The sequence below is a fragment of the Ambystoma mexicanum genome, chromosome 5q (genome assembly GCF_040938575.1).
Source record: "Ambystoma mexicanum isolate Mex_15411 chromosome 5q, UKY_AmexF1_1, whole genome shotgun sequence".
Classification (NCBI taxonomy): Eukaryota; Metazoa; Chordata; class Amphibia; order Caudata; family Ambystomatidae; genus Ambystoma; species Ambystoma mexicanum.
The window spans coordinates 386,045,449-386,064,585 of record NC_090933.1 but is presented as its reverse complement, the minus strand read 5'-3'; positions in this window follow the sequence as shown (position 1 = coordinate 386,064,585).

Below are 19,137 nucleotides of genomic sequence, written 5' to 3'. Positions count from 1 at the left end.
CCTCTCAGCTTGTGAGAGCAGGTTTCTGGCATGTATATCTTTCTCCTGCATGCCCATGGGAGCATACCCGTTTGCATTGTGAAACATGATCAATGAAGCCAACGAAGATATGACATCTGGCCCCCTGCTCCACTGTATACCAACTAACTGCAGTGGCGTAGTGGTTAAGTGCTTGCAGTGCAGCCTTGAAGACCTGGGTTCAAATCCTGCCATCGGGCCCATATCTGTAAAGGAATCGTTGGTTAAATTCCTTGTACTGTTACAAGTACCCCCAGGACTTCTAAAAGGTTCTGTGGTAATGAGTAATGAAAAGAGTTCCCTGTAGAGGGAAAAAGGGGAAGGAGTAAAGTAGGGCAGGATTAAGGGGGCATGGGTAGAGAGGGAAAGGTGCTACAGGGTCCCCTTGGGAGAGGAGGTAGGGCAAGATAAAGGGTGGTCTGTGGTATGGTAGGTAGGGGTAGGGGAGTGGGTAGTGCAGGTAACGGGGAGGCAGATGAGGTAGAGCAGCGTAAGGAGAGGTAGTGCAAGTTAAAAAGTCCCCCTGAGGGAGGGTGTCATAGAATTGTGGAGGGCCTTGGGTTGTGGAGGGTGGGATACAGAAAGGAGAGGAGGGAAAGGGTACTGTGAGGAGTGAAAAGGGGGGGAGGTATTGAGCAGGTGGAATGCAGCCCATAAGGGGAAACTTTTATTTTTAAGTCATGTTTAGAGAGAGTGCAGTGATCGACTGGACTACGGGCTACGTACTGCCTTTGCAGCATTGCATGCTGTGTGGATGATATGATAAGTCATTTATAACGTACCTTTAAACAAGTGTTTCCAGGACGCAAAGTAGTGCATTGCACCTGGACTGAATGCTTTAGCAAACACAGAGCATGCAATGCTGTGAGATACAGGGCCTTTGCACTGGGTATCCATCAAATCAAAAAGCCCTCAACTTCTCTCTTGCCTGAAACTATCTGCATCTCTATCCCATAATGTAAAAGGAGCCATGGAATGCCCAACATAGCCCTCTCCCTCAACTCTAGCTAGCGCAGCCAGGTACTGCTACCATCCCTGCATTTTGCAAGCACCACTGGCAAGTGACATTCACACCACTCAATCCACTCTAATGCTCCCACTCTTGCCCTATCTTCCTCTCCAAGTGCTTTCGGGATTATGAGGGTTCTCATTCACTGTTTGCAGTCCAGCTAACTTGACTACTTTCTGCTCCTCACTCCAGGTTCAACGATGAAAATAGTTTTCAAAGAAAGTCACAACACCTGTAATATAAGGGCAAGCAGCAGTTGCAGCAAGCAGGCAGGCAGGCAAATAACCGCACTGCCTAGGCCGGGTGATGGCACTTAACAGCCAAAAAATGTCTATTGACCTATGTGTTTCTAGTTTACACACAAGCTCAATTCTACAGGGTCCAGCTTGCAGGGTGACATGCAAACTGGCACTTAGCATCTTGTCCTTGCAATCTTTGCACACAGCTTCCAAGGCCTTTCCCACCTCAACAACCCAATCACCTCTGCACCCACTCTTACTCGTCTCACAGCAACTCCCATAAGTTAGGAATACATCTTTTGTTGTTAGATTTCCTTCATGGGGCTTAGCAAGGCCTTTGCACCTTTTCAAAGGGCCATAGAAGAAAGGAAAAAAGGAGAAGCATAATAGAGTAGGTAGTAGGTGGAAGACGAGGGGTGAGGTTGAAATAAAAATGGGAGGGTTGGCAGTAAAGGAAACACGGTCTGGCAGAGAGTACGAAGTTACGGAACAAGATGAGCGAGGGATGAGGAAAGATGTCTCAGGCATGCAGTTCTCTGAGCCCTCTCCACTGTGCCTGAAGAAAGAGCCTTCCTATTGCTATCTCTCTCCCGAATGGATACATTTGCCTGCAGATCCCAGAACTAATTTCACTTGGACAGAGGGCAAACAGAGGACACTGAGAGGTGCACACCCCTTCATTTCACTAGGCTCCTGGGGCTTCTGGGAGGAAAATAAGGCATCAGTATTCCAGCAAGATCATTGTCACCATGGTCACCATCACTAGGGGATTATGGCGCAGGCTGTGACACTCTACGGGACCTGGGTGGCAAGGCCTACACTGACAAGCACTGATCCTAACCCTAAGCTGCATGGGTGACTGCACCATAGAGGCTCATCGGACATAGGGCTGTGCCTGTAAGGGCTGTGGTCGCGTTTGGGAGCGTTAGGGACGCGTGGAGGACGCAGGGCGCAGACCTCTCCCCGTTGCACTCCAGGATTAGGCCCTGCTGGTCAGTGGCAGAGCCAGCCTCTCCAAAATGGATAAAGTTGAAGGCAGAAAGCAGCCCTGTGCCATGACTTTCACCCCCAGGGCAATGAGTGGGAAAGGCTCACTACATCAAGAGCCTGTCAAATCTTTCACCTTTCAGAGCAGAGTTTTTACATTTGAAAAATTATTACCAGGCAGCAATAAATAAACAGACAGCCGCAGAGGACAGAAGCGTGCCCAATGCATATGAATGCACCCAAACCCCCCCATGACGAAGCCAAAGACTTAATGACCTGCTTAGCTTTTAGTGGCTCATACCTCCCAATGATTAGCCTCTCTCCGTGAAACTAAACATCCTCTGAACTGGGGTGGAAGCTAGGTCTAATGTGCCAAAGGAAGGCATCATGAAAATTATGATTCTTGATCTCAGAGGAAGGAGGGCCAATAGGCCAAAGGGTTAATGCACCTACTGCCCCATCCTATGTGTAGCCTGCAGGTGACACCTTCAGTTGCAGGTGAGATGCTGATACAGGTTTGCTTGCTATGCAGGGGCCTGTGGTCACCTGACAGCACCTCGAGAAGGTGTCCTGTTTGAGGCCCAGCGCAATTATCTTACTGACCATGAGCCGTAGGTTTCACTTTTCCCCCTCATTTTTTCCAGTCAGTTGGGAGCAGAGAGACAAGCTTATCTATGGGGGTTACCAAGGCAAGAGTGCACAAAACAAAGCCACAACGGTTAATGGGAATGCAGGTATTGGTGTGGGATTAGTTGTGGGCTGGTCACTCTGGGCCTTGAATACTCATTTTCACTGAAAAAAAAGAAATAACAAGAATGACACACCTATTGTGGGATTAGAACTCAGGTCCCTGCATTGCAAGACCATGCACTTATCACTTGCGCCACTGGCCTCTCAGCTTGTGAGGGAAGGTTTCTGGCATGTATATCTTTCTCCTGCATGCCCATGGGAGCATACCCGTTTGCATTGTGAAACATGATCAATGAAGCCAACGAAGATATGACATCTGGCCCCCTGCTCCACTGTATACCAACTAACTGCAGTGGCGTAGTGGTTAAGTGCTTGCAGGGCAGCCTTGAAGACCTGGGTTCAAATCCTGCCATCGGGCCCATATCTGTAAAGGAATCGTTGGTTAAATTCCTTGTACTGTTACAAGTACCCCCAGGACTTCTAAAAGGTTCAGTGGTAATGAGTAATGAAAAGAGTTCCCTGTAGAGGGAAAAAGGGGAAGGAGTAAAGTAGGGCAGGATTAAGGGGGCATGGGTAGAGAGGGAAAGGTGCTACAGGGTCCCCTTGGGAGAGGAGGTAGGGCAAGATAAAGGGTGGTCTGTGGTATGGTAGGTAGGGGTAGGGGAGTGGGTAATGCAGGTAACGGGGAGGCAGATGAGGTAGAGCAGCGTAAGGGGAGGTAGTGCAAGATAAAAAGTCCCCCTGGGGAGGGTGTGATAGAATTGTGGAGGGCCTTGGGTTGTGGAGGGTGGGATACAGAAAGGAGAGGAGGGAAAGGGGACTGTGAGGAGTGAAAAGGGGGGCCCTGTGGAGGTATTGAGCAGGTGGAATGCAGCCCATAAGGGGAAACTTTTATTTTTAAGTCATGTTTAGAGAGAGTGCAGTGATCGACTGGACTACGGGCTACGTACTGCCTTTGCAGCATTGCATGCTGTGTGGATGATATGATAAGTCATTTATAACGTACCTTTAAACAAGTGTTTCCAGGACGCAAAGTAGTGCATTGCACCTGGACTGAATGCTTTAGCAAACACAGAGCATGCAATGCTGTGAGATACAGGGCCTTTGCACTGGGTATCCATCAAATCAAAAAGCCCTCAACTTCTCTATTGCCTGAAACTATCTGCCTCTCTATCCCATAATGTAAAAGGAGGCATGGAATGCCCAACATAGCCCTCTCCCTCAACTCTAGCTAGCGCAGCCAGGTACTGCTACCATCCCTGCATTTTGCAAGCACCACTGGCAAGTGACATTCACACCACTCAATCCACTCTAATGCTCCCACTCTTGCCCTATCTTCCTCTCCAAGTGCTTTCGGGATTATGAGGGTTCTCATTCACTGTTTGCAGTCCAGCTAACTTGACTACTTTCTGCTCCTCACTCCAGGTTCAACGATGAAAATAGTTTTCAAAGAAAGTCACAACACCTGTAATATAAGGGCAAGCAGCAGTTGCAGCAAGCAGGCAGGCAGGCAAATAACCGCACTGCCTAGGCCGGGTGATGGCACTTAACAGCCAAAAAATGTCTATTGACCTATGTGTTTCTAGTTTACACACAAGCTCAATTCTACAGGGTCCAGCTTGCAGGGTGACATGCAAACTGGCACTTAGCATCTTGTCCTTGCAATCTTTGCACACAGCTTCCAAGGCCTTTCCCACCTCAACAACCCAATCACCTCTGCACCCACTCTTACTCGTCTCACAGCACCTCCCATAAATTAGGAATACATCTTTTGTTGTTAGATTTCCTTCATGGGGCTTAGCAAGGCCTTTGCACCTTTTCAAAGGGCCATAGAAGAAAGGAAAAAAGGAGAAGCATAATAGAGTAGGTAGTAGGTGGAAGACGAGGGGTGAGGTTGAAATAAAAATGGGAGGGTTGGCAGTAAAGGAAACACGGTCTGGCAGAGAGTACGAAGTTACGGAACAAGATGAGCGAGGGATGAGGAAAGATGTCTCAGGCATGCAGTTCTCTGAGCCCTCTCCACTGTGCCTGAAGAAAGAGCCTTCCTATTGCTATCTCTCTCCCGAATGGATACATTTGCCTGCAGATCCCAGAACTAATTTCACTTGGACAGAGGGCAAACAGAGGACACTGAGAGGTGCACACCCCTTCATTTCACTAGGCTCCTGGGGCTTCTGGGAGGAAAATAAGGCATCAGTATTCCAGCAAGATCATTGTCACCATGGTCACCATCACTAGGGGATTATGGCGCAGGCTGTGACACTCTACGGGACCTGGGTGGCAAGGCCTACACTGACAAGCACTGATCCTAACCCTAAGCTGCATGGGTGACTGCACCATAGAGGCTCATCGGACATAGGGCTGTGCCTGTAAGGGCTGTGGTCGCGTTTGGGAGCGTTAGGGACGCGTGGAGGACGCAGGGCGCAGACCTCTCCCCGTTGCACTCCAGGATTAGGCCCTGCTGGTCAGTGGCAGAGCCAGCCTCTCCAAAATGGATAAAGTTGAAGGCAGAAAGCAGCCCTGTGCCATGACTTTCACCCCCAGGGCAATGAGTGGGAAAGGCTCACTACATCAAGAGCCAGTCAAATCTTTCACCTTTCAGAGCAGAGTGTTTACATTTGAAAAATTATTACCAGGCAGCAATAAATAAACAGACAGCCGCAGAGGACAGAAGCGTGCCCAATGCATATGAATGCACCCAAACCCCCCCATGACGAAGCCAAATACTTAATGACCTGCTTAGCTTTTAGTGGCTCATACCTCCCAATGATTAGCCTCTCTCCGTGAAACTAAACATCCTCTGAACGGGGGTGGAAGCTAGGTCTAATGTGCCAAAGGAAGGCATCATGAAAATTATGATTCTTGATCTCAGAGGAAGGAGGGCCAATAGGCCAAAGGGTTAATGCACCTACTGCCCCATCCTATGTGTAGCCTGCAGGTGACATCTTCAGTTGCAGGTGAGATGCTGATACAGGTTTGCTTGCTATCCAGGGGCCTGTGGTCACCTGACAGCACCTCGAGAAGGTGTCCTGTTTGAGGCCCAGCGTAATTATCTTACTGACCATGAGCCGTAGGTTTCACTTTTCCCCCTCATTTTTTCCAGTCAGTTGGGAGCAGAGAGACAAGCTTATCTATGGGGGTTACCAAGGCAAGAGTGCACAAAACAAAGCCACAACGGTTAATGGGAATGCAGGTATTGGTGTGGGATTAGTTGTGGGCTGGTCACTCTGGGCCTTGAATACTCATTTTCACTGAAAAAAAAAGAAATAACAAGAATGAGACACCTATTGTGGGATTAGAACTCAGGTCGCCTGCATTGCAAGACCATGCACTTATCACTTGCGCCACTGGCCTCTCAGCTTGTGAGGGCAGGTTTCTGGCATGTATATCTTTCTCCTGCATGCCCATGGGAGCATACCCGTTTGCATTGTGAAACATGATCAATGAAGCCAACGAAGATATGACATCTGGCCCCCTGCTCCACTGAATACCAACTAACTGCAGTGGCGTAGTGGTTAAGTGCTTGCAGTGCAGCCTTGAAGACCTGGGTTCAAATCCTGCCATCGGGCCCATATCTGTAAAGGAATCGTTGGTTAAATTCCTTGTACTGTTACAAGTACCCCCAGGACTTCTAAAAGGTTCTGTGGTAATGAGTAATGAAAAGAGTTCCCTGTAGAGGGAAAAAGGGGAAGGAGTAAAGTAGGGCAGGATTAAGGGGGCATGGGTAGAGAGGGAAAGGTGCTACAGGGTCCCCTTGGGAGAGGAGGTAGGGCAAGATAAAGGGTGGTCTGTGGTATGGTAGGTAGGGGTAGGGGAGTGGGTAGTGCAGGTAACGGGGAGGCAGATGAGGTAGAGCAGCGTAAGGGGAGGTAGTGCAAGATAAAAAGTCCCCCTGAGGGAGGGTGTCATAGAATTGTGGAGGGCCTTGGGTTGTGGAGGGTGGGATACAGAAAGGAGAGGAGGGAAAGGGGACTGTGAGGAGTGAAAAGGGGGGGTGGTATTGAGCAGGTGGAATGCAGCCCATAAGGGGAAACTTTTATTTTTAAGTCATGTTTAGAGAGAGTGCAGTGATCGACTGGACTACGGGCTACGTACTGCCTTTGCAGCATTGTATGCTGTGTGGATGATATGATAAGTCATTTATAACGTACCTTTAAACAAGTGTTTCCAGGACGCAAAGTAGTGCATTGCACCTGGACTGAATGCTTTAGCAAACACAGAGCATGCAATGCTGTGAGATACAGGGCCTTTGCACTGGGTATCCATCAAATCAAAAAGCCCTCAACTTCTCTCTTGCCTGAAACTATCTGCCTCTCTATCCCATAATGTAAAAGGAGGCATGGAATGCCCAACATAGCCCTCTCCCTCAACTCTAGTTAGCGCAGCCAGGTACTGCTACCATCCCTGCATTTTGCAAGCACCACTGGCAAGTGACATTCACACCACTCAATCCACTCTAATGCTCCCACTCTTGCCCTATCTTCCTCTCCAAGTGCTTTCGGGATTATGAGGGTTCTCATTCACTGTTTGCAGTCCAGCTAACTTGACTACTTTCCGCTCCTCACTCCAGGTTCAACGATGAAAATAGTTTTCAAAGAAAGTCACAACACCTGTAATATAAGGGCAAGCAGCAGTTGCAGCAAGCAGGCAGGCAGGCAAATAACCGCACTGCCTAGGCCGGGTGATGGCACTTAACAGCCAAAAAATGTCTATTGACCTATGTGTTTCTAGTTTACACACAAGCTCAATTCTACAGGGTCCAGCTTGCAGGGTGACATGCAAACTGGCACTTAGCATCTTGTCCTTGCAATCTTTGCACACAGCTTCCAAGGCCTTTCCCACCTCAACAACCCAATCACCTCTGCACCCACTCTTACTCGTCTCACAGCAACTCCCATAAGTTAGGAATACATCTTTTGTTGTTAGATTTCCTTCATGGGGCTTAGCAAGGCCTTTGCACCTTTTCAAAGGGCCATAGAAGAAAGGAAAAAAGGAGAAGCATAATAGAGTAGGTAGTAGGTGGAAGACGAGGGGTGAGGTTGAAATAAAAATGGGAGGGTTGGCAGTAAAGGAAACACGGTCTGGCAGAGAGTACGAAGTTACGGAACAAGATGAGCGAGGGATGAGGAAAGATGTCTCAGGCATGCAGTTCTCTGAGCCCTCTCCACTGTGCCTGAAGAAAGAGCCTTCCTATTGCTATCTCTCTCCCGAATGGATACATTTGCCTGCAGATCCCAGAACTAATTTCACTTGGACAGAGGGCAAACAGAGGACACTGAGAGGTGCACACCCCTTCATTTCACTAGGCTCCTGGGGCTTCTGGGAGGAAAATAAGGCATCAGTATTCCAGCAAGATCATTGTCACCATGGTCACCATCACTAGGGGATTATGGCGCAGGCTGTGACACTCTACGGGACCTGGGTGGCAAGGCCTACACTGACAAGCACTGATCCTAACCCTAAGCTGCATGGGTGACTGCACCATAGAGGCTCATCGGACATAGGGCTGTGCCTGTAAGGGCTGTGGTCGCGTTTGGGAGCGTTAGGGACGCGTGGAGGACGCAGGGCGCAGACCTCTCCCCGTTGCACTCCAGGATTAGGCCCTGCTGGTCAGTGGCAGAGCCAGCCTCTCCAAAATGGATAAAGTTGAAGGCAGAAAGCAGCCCTGTGCCATGACTTTCACCCCCAGGGCAATGAGTGGGAAAGGCTCACTACATCAAGAGCCTGTCAAATCTTTCACCTTTCAGAGCAGAGTGTTTACATTTGAAAAATTATTACCAGGCAGCAATAAATAAACAGACAGCCGCAGAGGACAGAAGCGTGCCCAATGCATATGAATGCACCCAAACCCCCCCATGACGAAGCCAAAGACTTAATGACCTGCTTAGCTTTTAGTGGCTCATACCTCCCAATGATTAGCCTCTCTCCGTGAAACTAAACATCCTCTGAACTGGGGTGGAAGCTAGGTCTAATGTGCCAAAGGAAGGCATCATGAAAATTATGATTCTTGATCTCAGAGGAAGGAGGGCCAATAGGCCAAAGGGTTAATGCACCTACTGCCCCATCCTATGTGTAGCCTGCAGGTGACACCTTCAGTTGCAGGTGAGATGCTGATACAGGTTTGCTTGCTATGCAGGGGCCTGTGGTCACCTGACAGCACCTCGAGAAGGTGTCCTGTTTGAGGCCCAGCGCAATTATCTTACTGACCATGAGCCGTAGGTTTCACTTTTCCCCCTCATTTTTTCCAGTCAGTTGGGAGCAGAGAGACAAGCTTATCTATGGGGGTTACCAAGGCAAGAGTGCACAAAACAAAGCCACAACGGTTAATGGGAATGCAGGTATTGGTGTGGGATTAGTTGTGGGCTGGTCACTCTGGGCCTTGAATACTCATTTTCACTGAAAAAAAAAGTAATAACAAGAATGACACACCTATTGTGGGATTAGAACTCAGGTCGCCTGCATTGCAAGACCATGCACTTATCACTTGCGCCACTGGCCTCTCAGCTTGTGAGGGCAGGTTTCTGGCATGTATATCTTTCTCCTGCATGCCCATGGGAGCATACCCGTTTGCATTGTGAAACATGATCAATGAAGCCAACGAAGATATGACATCTGGCCCCCTGCTCCACTGTATACCAACTAACTGCAGTGGCGTAGTGGTTAAGTGCTTGCAGGGCAACCTTGAAGACCTGGGTTCAAATCCTGCCATCGGGCCCATATCTGTAAAGGAATCGTTGGTTAAATTCCTTGTACTGTTACAAGTACCCCCAGGACTTCTAAAAGGTTCTGTGGTAATGAGTAATGAAAAGAGTTCCCTGTAGAGGGAAAAAGGGGAAGGAGTAAAGTAGGGCAGGATTAAGGGGGCATGGGTAGAGAGGGAAAGGTGCTACAGGGTCCCCTTGGGAGAGGAGGTAGGGCAAGATAAAGGGTGGTCTGTGGTATGGTAGGTAGGGGTAGGGGAGTGGGTAGTGCAGGTAACGGGGAGGCAGATGAGGTAGAGCAGCGTAAGGGGAGGTAGTGCAAGATAAAAAGTCCCCCTGAGGGAGGGTGTCATAGAATTGTGGAGGGCCTTGGGTTGTGGAGGGTGGGATACAGAAAGGAGAGGAGGGAAAGGGGACTGTGAGGAGTGAAAAGGGGGGCCCTGTGGAGGTATTGAGCAGGTGGAATGCAGCCCATAAGGGGAAACTTTTATTTTTAAGTCATGTTTAGAGAGAGTGCAGTGATCGACTGGACTACGGGCTACGTACTGCCTTTGCAGCATTGCATGCTGTGTGGATGATATGATAAGTCATTTATAACGTACCTTTAAACAAGTGTTTCCAGGACGCAAAGTAGTGCATTGCACCTGGACTGAATGCTTTAGCAAACACAGAGCATGCAATGCTGTGAGATACAGGGCCTTTGCACTGGGTATCCATCAAATCAAAAAGCCCTCAACTTCTCTCTTGCCTGAAACTATCTGCCTCTCTATCCCATAATGTAAAAGGAGGCATGGAATGCCCAACATAGCCCTCTCCCTCAACTCTAGCTAGCGCAGCCAGGTACTGCTACCATCCCTGCATTTTGCAAGCACCACTGGCAAGTGACATTCACACCACTCAATCCACTCTAATGCTCCCACTCTTGCCCTATCTTCCTCTCCAAGTGCTTTCGGGATTATGAGGGTTCTCATTCACTGTTTGCAGTCCAGCTAACTTGACTACTTTCTGCTCCTCACTCCAGGTTCAACGATGAAAATAGTTTTCAAAGAAAGTCACAACACCTGTAATATAAGGGCAAGCAGCAGTTGCAGCAAGCAGGCAGGCAGGCAAATAACCGCACTGCCTAGGCCGGGTGATGGCACTTAACAGCCAAAAAATGTCTATTGACCTATGTGTTTCTAGTTTACACACAAGCTCAATTCTACAGGGTCCAGCTTGCAGGGTGACATGCAAACTGGCACTTAGCATCTTGTCCTTGCAATCTTTGCACACAGCTTCCAAGGCCTTTCCCACCTCAACAACCCAATCACCTCTGCACCCACTCTTACTCGTCTCACAGCAACTCCCATAAGTTAGGAATACATCTTTTGTTGTTAGATTTCCTTCATGGGGCTTAGCAAGGCCTTTGCACCTTTTCAAAGGGCCATAGAAGAAAGGAAAAAAGGAGAAGCATAATAGAGTAGGTAGTAGGTGGAAGACGAGGGGTGAGGTTGAAATAAAAATGGGAGGGTTGGCAGTAAAGGAAACACGGTCTGGCAGAGAGTACGAAGTTACGGAACAAGATGAGCGAGGGATGAGGAAAGATGTCTCAGGCATGCAGTTCTCTGAGCCCTCTCCACTGTGCCTGAAGAAAGAGCCTTCCTATTGCTATCTCTCTCCCGAATGGATACATTTGCCTGCAGATCCCAGAACTAATTTCACTTGGACAGAGGGCAAACAGAGGACACTGAGAGGTGCACACCCCTTCATTTCACTAGGCTCCTGGGGCTTCTGGGAGGAAAATAAGGCATCAGTATTCCAGCAAGATCATTGTCACCATGGTCACCATCACTAGGGGATTATGGCGCAGGCTGTGACACTCTACGGGACCTGGGTGGCAAGGCCTACACTGACAAGCACTGATCCTAACCCTAAGCTGCATGGGTGACTGCACCATAGAGGCTCATCGGACATAGGGCTGTGCCTGTAAGGGCTGTGGTCGCGTTTGGGAGCGTTAGGGACGCGTGGAGGACGCAGGGCGCAGACCTCTCCCCGTTGCACTCCAGGATTAGGCCCTGCTGGTCAGTGGCAGAGCCAGCCTCTCCAAAATGGATAAAGTTGAAGGCAGAAAGCAGCCCTGTGCCATGACTTTCACCCCCAGGGCAATGAGTGGGAAAGGCTCACTACATCAAGAGCCTGTCAAATCTTTCACCTTTCAGAGCAGAGTGTTTACATTTGAAAAATTATTACCAGGCAGCAATAAATAAACAGACAGCCGCAGAGGACAGAAGCGTGCCCAATGCATATGAATGCACCCAAACCCCCCCATGACGAAGCCAAAGACTTAATGACCTGCTTAGCTTTTAGTGGCTCATACCTCCCAATGATTAGCCTCTCTCCGTGAAACTAAACATCCTCTGAACTGGGGTGGAAGCTAGGTCTAATGTGCCAAAGGAAGGCATCATGAAAATTATGATTCTTGATCTCAGAGGAAGGAGGGCCAATAGGCCAAAGGGTTAATGCACCTACTGCCCCATCCTATGTGTAGCCTGCAGGTGACACCTTCAGTTGCAGGTGAGATGCTGATACAGGTTTGCTTGCTATGCAGGGGCCTGTGGTCACCTGACAGCACCTTCGAGAAGGTGTCCTGTTTGAGGCCCAGCGCAATTATCTTACTGACCATGAGCCGTAGGTTTCACTTTTCCCCCTCATTTTTTCCAGTCAGTTGGGAGCAGAGAGACAAGCTTATCTATGGGGGTTACCAAGGCAAGAGTGCACAAAACAAAGCCACAACGGTTAATGGGAATGCAGGTATTGGTGTGGGATTAGTTGTGGGCTGGTCACTCTGGGCCTTGAATACTCATTTTCACTGAAAAAAAAGAAATAACAAGAATGACACACCATTTGTGGGATTAGAACTCAGGTCCCTGCATTGCAAGACCATGCACTTATCACTTGCGCCACTGGCCTCTCAGCTTGTGAGGGCAGGTTTCTGGCATGTATATCTTTCTCCTGCATGCCCATGGGAGCATACCCGTTTGCATTGTGAAACATGATCAATGAAGCCAACGAAGATATGACATCTGGCCCCCTGCTCCACTGTATACCAACTAACTGCAGTGGCGTAGTGGTTAAGTGCTTGCAGGGCAGCCTTGAAGACCTGGGTTCAAATCCTGCCATCGGGCCCATATCTGTAAAGGAATCGTTGGTTAAATTCCTTGTACTGTTACAAGTACCCCCAGGACTTCTAAAAGGTTCTGTGGTAATGAGTAATGAAAAGAGTTCCCTGTAGAGGGAAAAAGGGGAAGGAGTAAAGTAGGGCAGGATTAAGGGGGCATGGGTAGAGAGGGAAAGGTGCTACAGGGTCCCCTTGGGAGAGGAGGTAGGGCAAGATAAAGGGTGGTCTGTGGTATGGTAGGTAGGGGTAGGGGAGTGGGTAGTGCAGGTAACGGGGAGGCAGATGAGGTAGAGCAGCGTAAGGGGAGGTAGTGCAAGATAAAAAGTCCCCCTGAGGGAGGGTGTCATAGAATTGTGGAGGGCCTTGGGTTGTGGAGGGTGGGATACAGAAAGGAGAGGAGGGAAAGGGGACTGTGAGGAGTGAAAAGGGGGGCCCTGTGGAGGTATTGAGCAGGTGGAATGCAGCCCATAAGGGGAAACTTTTATTTTTAAGTCATGTTTAGAGAGAGTGCAGTGATCGACTGGACTACGGGCTACGTACTGCCTTTGCAGCATTGCATGCTGTGTGGATGATATGATAAGTCATTTATAACGTACCTTTAAACAAGTGTTTCCAGGACGCAAAGTAGTGCATTGCACCTGGACTGAATGCTTTAGCAAACACAGAGCATGCAATGCTGTGAGATACAGGGCCTTTGCACTGGGTATCCATCAAATCAAAAAGCCCTCAACTTCTCTATTGCCTGAAACTATCTGCCTCTCTATCCCATAATGTAAAAGGAGGCATGGAATGCCCAACATAGCCCTCTCCCTCAACTCTAGCTAGCGCAGCCAGGTACTGCTACCATCCCTGCATTTTGCAAGCACCACTGGCAAGTGACATTCACACCACTCAATCCACTCTAATGCTCCCACTCTTGCCCTATCTTCCTCTCCAAGTGCTTTCGGGATTATGAGGGTTCTCATTCACTGTTTGCAGTCCAGCTAACTTGACTACTTTCTGCTCCTCACTCCAGGTTCAACGATGAAAATAGTTTTCAAAGAAAGTCACAACACCTGTAATATAAGGGCAAGCAGCAGTTGCAGCAAGCAGGCAGGCAGGCAAATAACCGCACTGCCTAGGCCGGGTGATGGCACTTAACAGCCAAAAAATGTCTATTGACCTATGTGTTTCTAGTTTACACACAAGCTCAATTCTACAGGGTCCAGCTTGCAGGGTGACATGCAAACTGGCACTTAGCATCTTGTCCTTGCAATCTTTGCACACAGCTTCCAAGGCCTTTCCCACCTCAACAACCCAATCACCTCTGCACCCACTCTTACTCGTCTCACAGCACCTCCCATAAATTAGGAATACATCTTTTGTTGTTAGATTTCCTTCATGGGGCTTAGCAAGGCCTTTGCACCTTTTCAAAGGGCCATAGAAGAAAGGAAAAAAGGAGAAGCATAATAGAGTAGGTAGTAGGTGGAAGACGAGGGGTGAGGTTGAAATAAAAATGGGAGGGTTGGCAGTAAAGGAAACACGGTCTGGCAGAGAGTACGAAGTTACGGAACAAGATGAGCGAGGGATGAGGAAAGATGTCTCAGGCATGCAGTTCTCTGAGCCCTCTCCACTGTGCCTGAAGAAAGAGCCTTCCTATTGCTATCTCTCTCCCGAATGGATACATTTGCCTGCAGATCCCAGAACTAATTTCACTTGGACAGAGGGCAAACAGAGGACACTGAGAGGTGCACACCCCTTCATTTCACTAGGCTCCTGGGGCTTCTGGGAGGAAAATAAGGCATCAGTATTCCAGCAAGATCATTGTCACCATGGTCACCATCACTAGGGGATTATGGCGCAGGCTGTGACACTCTACGGGACCTGGGTGGCAAGGCCTACACTGACAAGCACTGATCCTAACCCTAAGCTGCATGGGTGACTGCACCATAGAGGCTCATCGGACATAGGGCTGTGCCTGTAAGGGCTGTGGTCGCGTTTGGGAGCGTTAGGGACGCGTGGAGGACGCAGGGCGCAGACCTCTCCCTGTTGCACTCCAGGATTAGGCCCTGCTGGTCAGTGGCAGAGCCAGCCTCTCCAAAATGGATAAAGTTGAAGGCAGAAAGCAGCCCTGTGCCATGACTTTCACCCCCAGGGCAATGAGTGGGAAAGGCTCACTACATCAAGAGCCTGTCAAATCTTTCACCTTTCAGAGCAGAGTGTTTACATTTGAAAAATTATTACCAGGCAGCAATAAATAAACAGACAGCCGCAGAGGACAGAAGCGTGCCCAATGCATATGAATGCACCCAAACCCCCCCATGACGAAGCCAAATACTTAATGACCTGCTTAGCTTTTAGTGGCTCATACCTCCCAATGATTAGCCTCTCTCCGTGAAACTAAACATCCTCTGAACTGGGGTGGAAGCTAGGTCTAATGTGCCAAAGGAAGGCATCATGAAAATTATGATTCTTGATCTCAGAGGAAGGAGGGCCAATAGGCCAAAGGGTTAATGCACCTACTGCCCCATCCTATGTGTAGCCTGCAGGTGACACCTTCAGTTGCAGGTGAGATGCTGATACAGGTTTGCTTGCTATGCAGGGGCCTGTGGTCACCTGACAGCACCTCGAGAAGGTGTCCTGTTTGAGGCCCAGCGCAATTATCTTACTGACCATGAGCCGTAGGTTTCACTTTTCCCCCTCATTTTTTCCAGTCAGTTGGGAGCAGAGAGACAAGCTTATCTATGGGGGTTACCAAGGCAAGAGTGCACAAAACAAAGCCACAACGGTTAATGGGAATGCAGGTATTGGTGTGGGATTAGTTGTGGGCTGGTCACTCTGGGCCTTGAATACTCATTTTCACTGAAAAAAAAAGAAATAACAAGAATGAGACACCTATTGTGGGATTAGAACTCAGGTCGCCTGCATTGCAAGACCATGCACTTATCACTTGCGCCACTGGCCTCTCAGCTTGTGAGGGCAGGTTTCTGGCATGTATATCTTTCTCCTGCATGCTGTGTGGATGATATGATAAGTCATTTATAACGTACCTTTAAACAAGTGTTTCCAGGACGCAAAGTAGTGCATTGCACCTGGACTGAATGCTTTAGCAAACACAGAGCATGCAATGCTGTGAGATACAGGGCCTTTGCACTGGGTATCCATCAAATCAAAAAGCCCTCAACTTCTCTATTGCCTGAAACTATCTGCCTCTCTATCCCATAATGTAAAAGGAGGCATGGAATGCCCAACATAGCCCTCTCCCTCAACTCTAGCTAGCGCAGCCAGGTACTGCTACCATCCCTGCATTTTGCAAGCACCACTGGCAAGTGACATTCACACCACTCAATCCACTCTAATGCTCCCACTCTTGCCCTATCTTCCTCTCCAAGTGCTTTCGGGATTATGAGGGTTCTCATTCACTGTTTGCAGTCCAGCTAACTTGACTACTTTCTGCTCCTCACTCCAGGTTCAACGATGAAAATAGTTTTCAAAGAAAGTCACAACACCTGTAATATAAGGGCAAGCAGCAGTTGCAGCAAGCAGGCAGGCAGGCAAATAACCGCACTGCCTAGGCCGGGTGATGGCACTTAACAGCCAAAAAATGTCTATTGACCTATGTGTTTCTAGTTTACACACAAGCTCAATTCTACAGGGTCCAGCTTGCAGGGTGACATGCAAACTGGCACTTAGCATCTTGTCCTTGCAATCTTTGCACACAGCTTCCAAGGCCTTTCCCACCTCAACAACCCAATCACCTCTGCACCCACTCTTACTCGTCTCACAGCACCTCCCATAAATTAGGAATACATCTTTTGTTGTTAGATTTCCTTCATGGGGCTTAGCAAGGCCTTTGCACCTTTTCAAAGGGCCATAGAAGAAAGGAAAAAAGGAGAAGCATAATAGAGTAGGTAGTAGGTGGAAGACGAGGGGTGAGGTTGAAATAAAAATGGGAGGGTTGGCAGTAAAGGAAACACGGTCTGGCAGAGAGTACGAAGTTACGGAACAAGATGAGCGAGGGATGAGGAAAGATGTCTCAGGCATGCAGTTCTCTGAGCCCTCTCCACTGTGCCTGAAGAAAGAGCCTTCCTATTGCTATCTCTCTCCCGAATGGATACATTTGCCTGCAGATCCCAGAACTAATTTCACTTGGACAGAGGGCAAACAGAGGACACTGAGAGGTGCACACCCCTTCATTTCACTAGGCTCCTGGGGCTTCTGGGAGGAAAATAAGGCATCAGTATTCCAGCAAGATCATTGTCACCATGGTCACCATCACTAGGGGATTATGGCGCAGGCTGTGACACTCTACGGGACCTGGGTGGCAAGGCCTACACTGACAAGCACTGATCCTAACCCTAAGCTGCATGGGTGACTGCACCATAGAGGCTCATCGGACATAGGGCTGTGCCTGTAAGGGCTGTGGTCGCGTTTGGGAGCGTTAGGGACGCGTGGAGGACGCAGGGCGCAGACCTCTCCCTGTTGCACTCCAGGATTAGGCCCTGCTGGTCAGTGGCAGAGCCAGCCTCTCCAAAATGGATAAAGTTGAAGGCAGAAAGCAGCCCTGTGCCATGACTTTCACCCCCAGGGCAATGAGTGGGAAAGGCTCACTACATCAAGAGCCTGTCAAATCTTTCACCTTTCAGAGCAGAGTGTTTACATTTGAAAAATTATTACCAGGCAGCAATAAATAAACAGACAGCCGCAGAGGACAGAAGCGTGCCCAATGCATATGAATGCACCCAAACCCCCCCATGACGAAGCCAAATACTTAATGACCTGCTTAGCTTTTAGTGGCTCATACCTCCCAATGATTAGCCTCTCTCCGTGAAACTAAACATCCTCTGAACTGGGGTGGAAGCTAGGTCTAATGTGCCAAAGGAAGGCATCATGAAAATTATGATTCTTGATCTCAGAGGAAGGAGGGCCAATAGGCCAAAGGGTTAATGCACCTACTGCCCCATCCTATGTGTAGCCTGCAGGTGACACCTTCAGTTGCAGGTGAGATGCTGATACAGGTTTGCTTGCTATGCAGGGGCCTGTGGTCACCTGACAGCACCTCGAGAAGGTGTCCTGTTTGAGGCCCAGCGCAATTATCTTACTGACCATGAGCCGTAGGTTTCACTTTTCCCCCTCATTTTTTCCAGTCAGTTGGGAGCAGAGAGACAAGCTTATCTATGGGGGTTACCAAGGCAAGAGTGCACAAAACAAAGCCACAACGGTTAATGGGAATGCAGGTATTGGTGTGGGATTAGTTGTGGGCTGGTCACTCTGGGCCTTGAATACTCATTTTCACTGAAAAAAAAAGAAATAACAAGAATGAGACACCTATTGTGGGATTAGAACTCAGGTCGCCTGCATTGCAAGACCATGCACTTATCACTTGCGCCACTGGCCTCTCAGCTTGTGAGAGCAGGTTTCTGGCATGTATATCTTTCTCCTGCATGCCCATGGGAGCATACCCGTTTGCATTGTGAAACATGATCAATGAAGCCAACGAAGATATGACATCTGGCCCCCTGCTCCACTGTATACCAACTAACTGCAGTGGCGTAGTGGTTAAGTGCTTGCAGTGCAGCCTTGAAGACCTGGGTTCAAATCCTGCCATCGGGCCCATATCTGTAAAGGAATCGTTGGTTAAATTCCTTGTACTGTTACAAGTACCCCCAGGACTTCTAAAAGGTTCTGTGGTAATGAGTAATGAAAAGAGTTCCCTGTAGAGGGAAAAAGGGGAAGGAGTAAAGTAGGGCAGGATTAAGGGGGCATGGGTAGAGAGGGAAAGGTGCTACAGGGTCCCCTTGGGAGAGGAGGTAGGGCAAGATAAAGGGTGGTCTGTGTTATGGTAGATAGGGGTAGGGGAGTGGGTAGTGCAGGTAACGGGGAGAGAGGTGAAGTAGAGCAGCATAAGGGGAGGTAATGCAAGATAAAAAGTCCCCCTGAGGGAGGGTGTCATAGAATTGTGGAGGGCCTTGGGTTGTGGAGGGTGGGATACAGAAAGGAGAGGAGGGAAAGGGGACTGTGAGGAGTGAAAAGGGGGGAGGTATTGAGCAGGTGGAATGCAGCCCATAAGGGGAAACTTTTATTTTTAAGTCATGTTTAGAGAGAGTGCAGTGATCGACTGGACTACGGGCTACGTACTGCCTTTGCAGCATTGTATGCTGTGTGGATGATATGATAAGTCATTTATAACGTACCTTTAAACAAGTGTTTCCAGGACGCAAAGTAGTGCATTGCACCTGGACTGAATGCTTTAGCAAACACAGAGCATGCAATGCTGTGAGATACAGGGCCTTTGCACTGGGTATCCATCAAATCAAAAAGCCCTCAACTTCTCTCTTGCCTGAAACTATCTGCCTC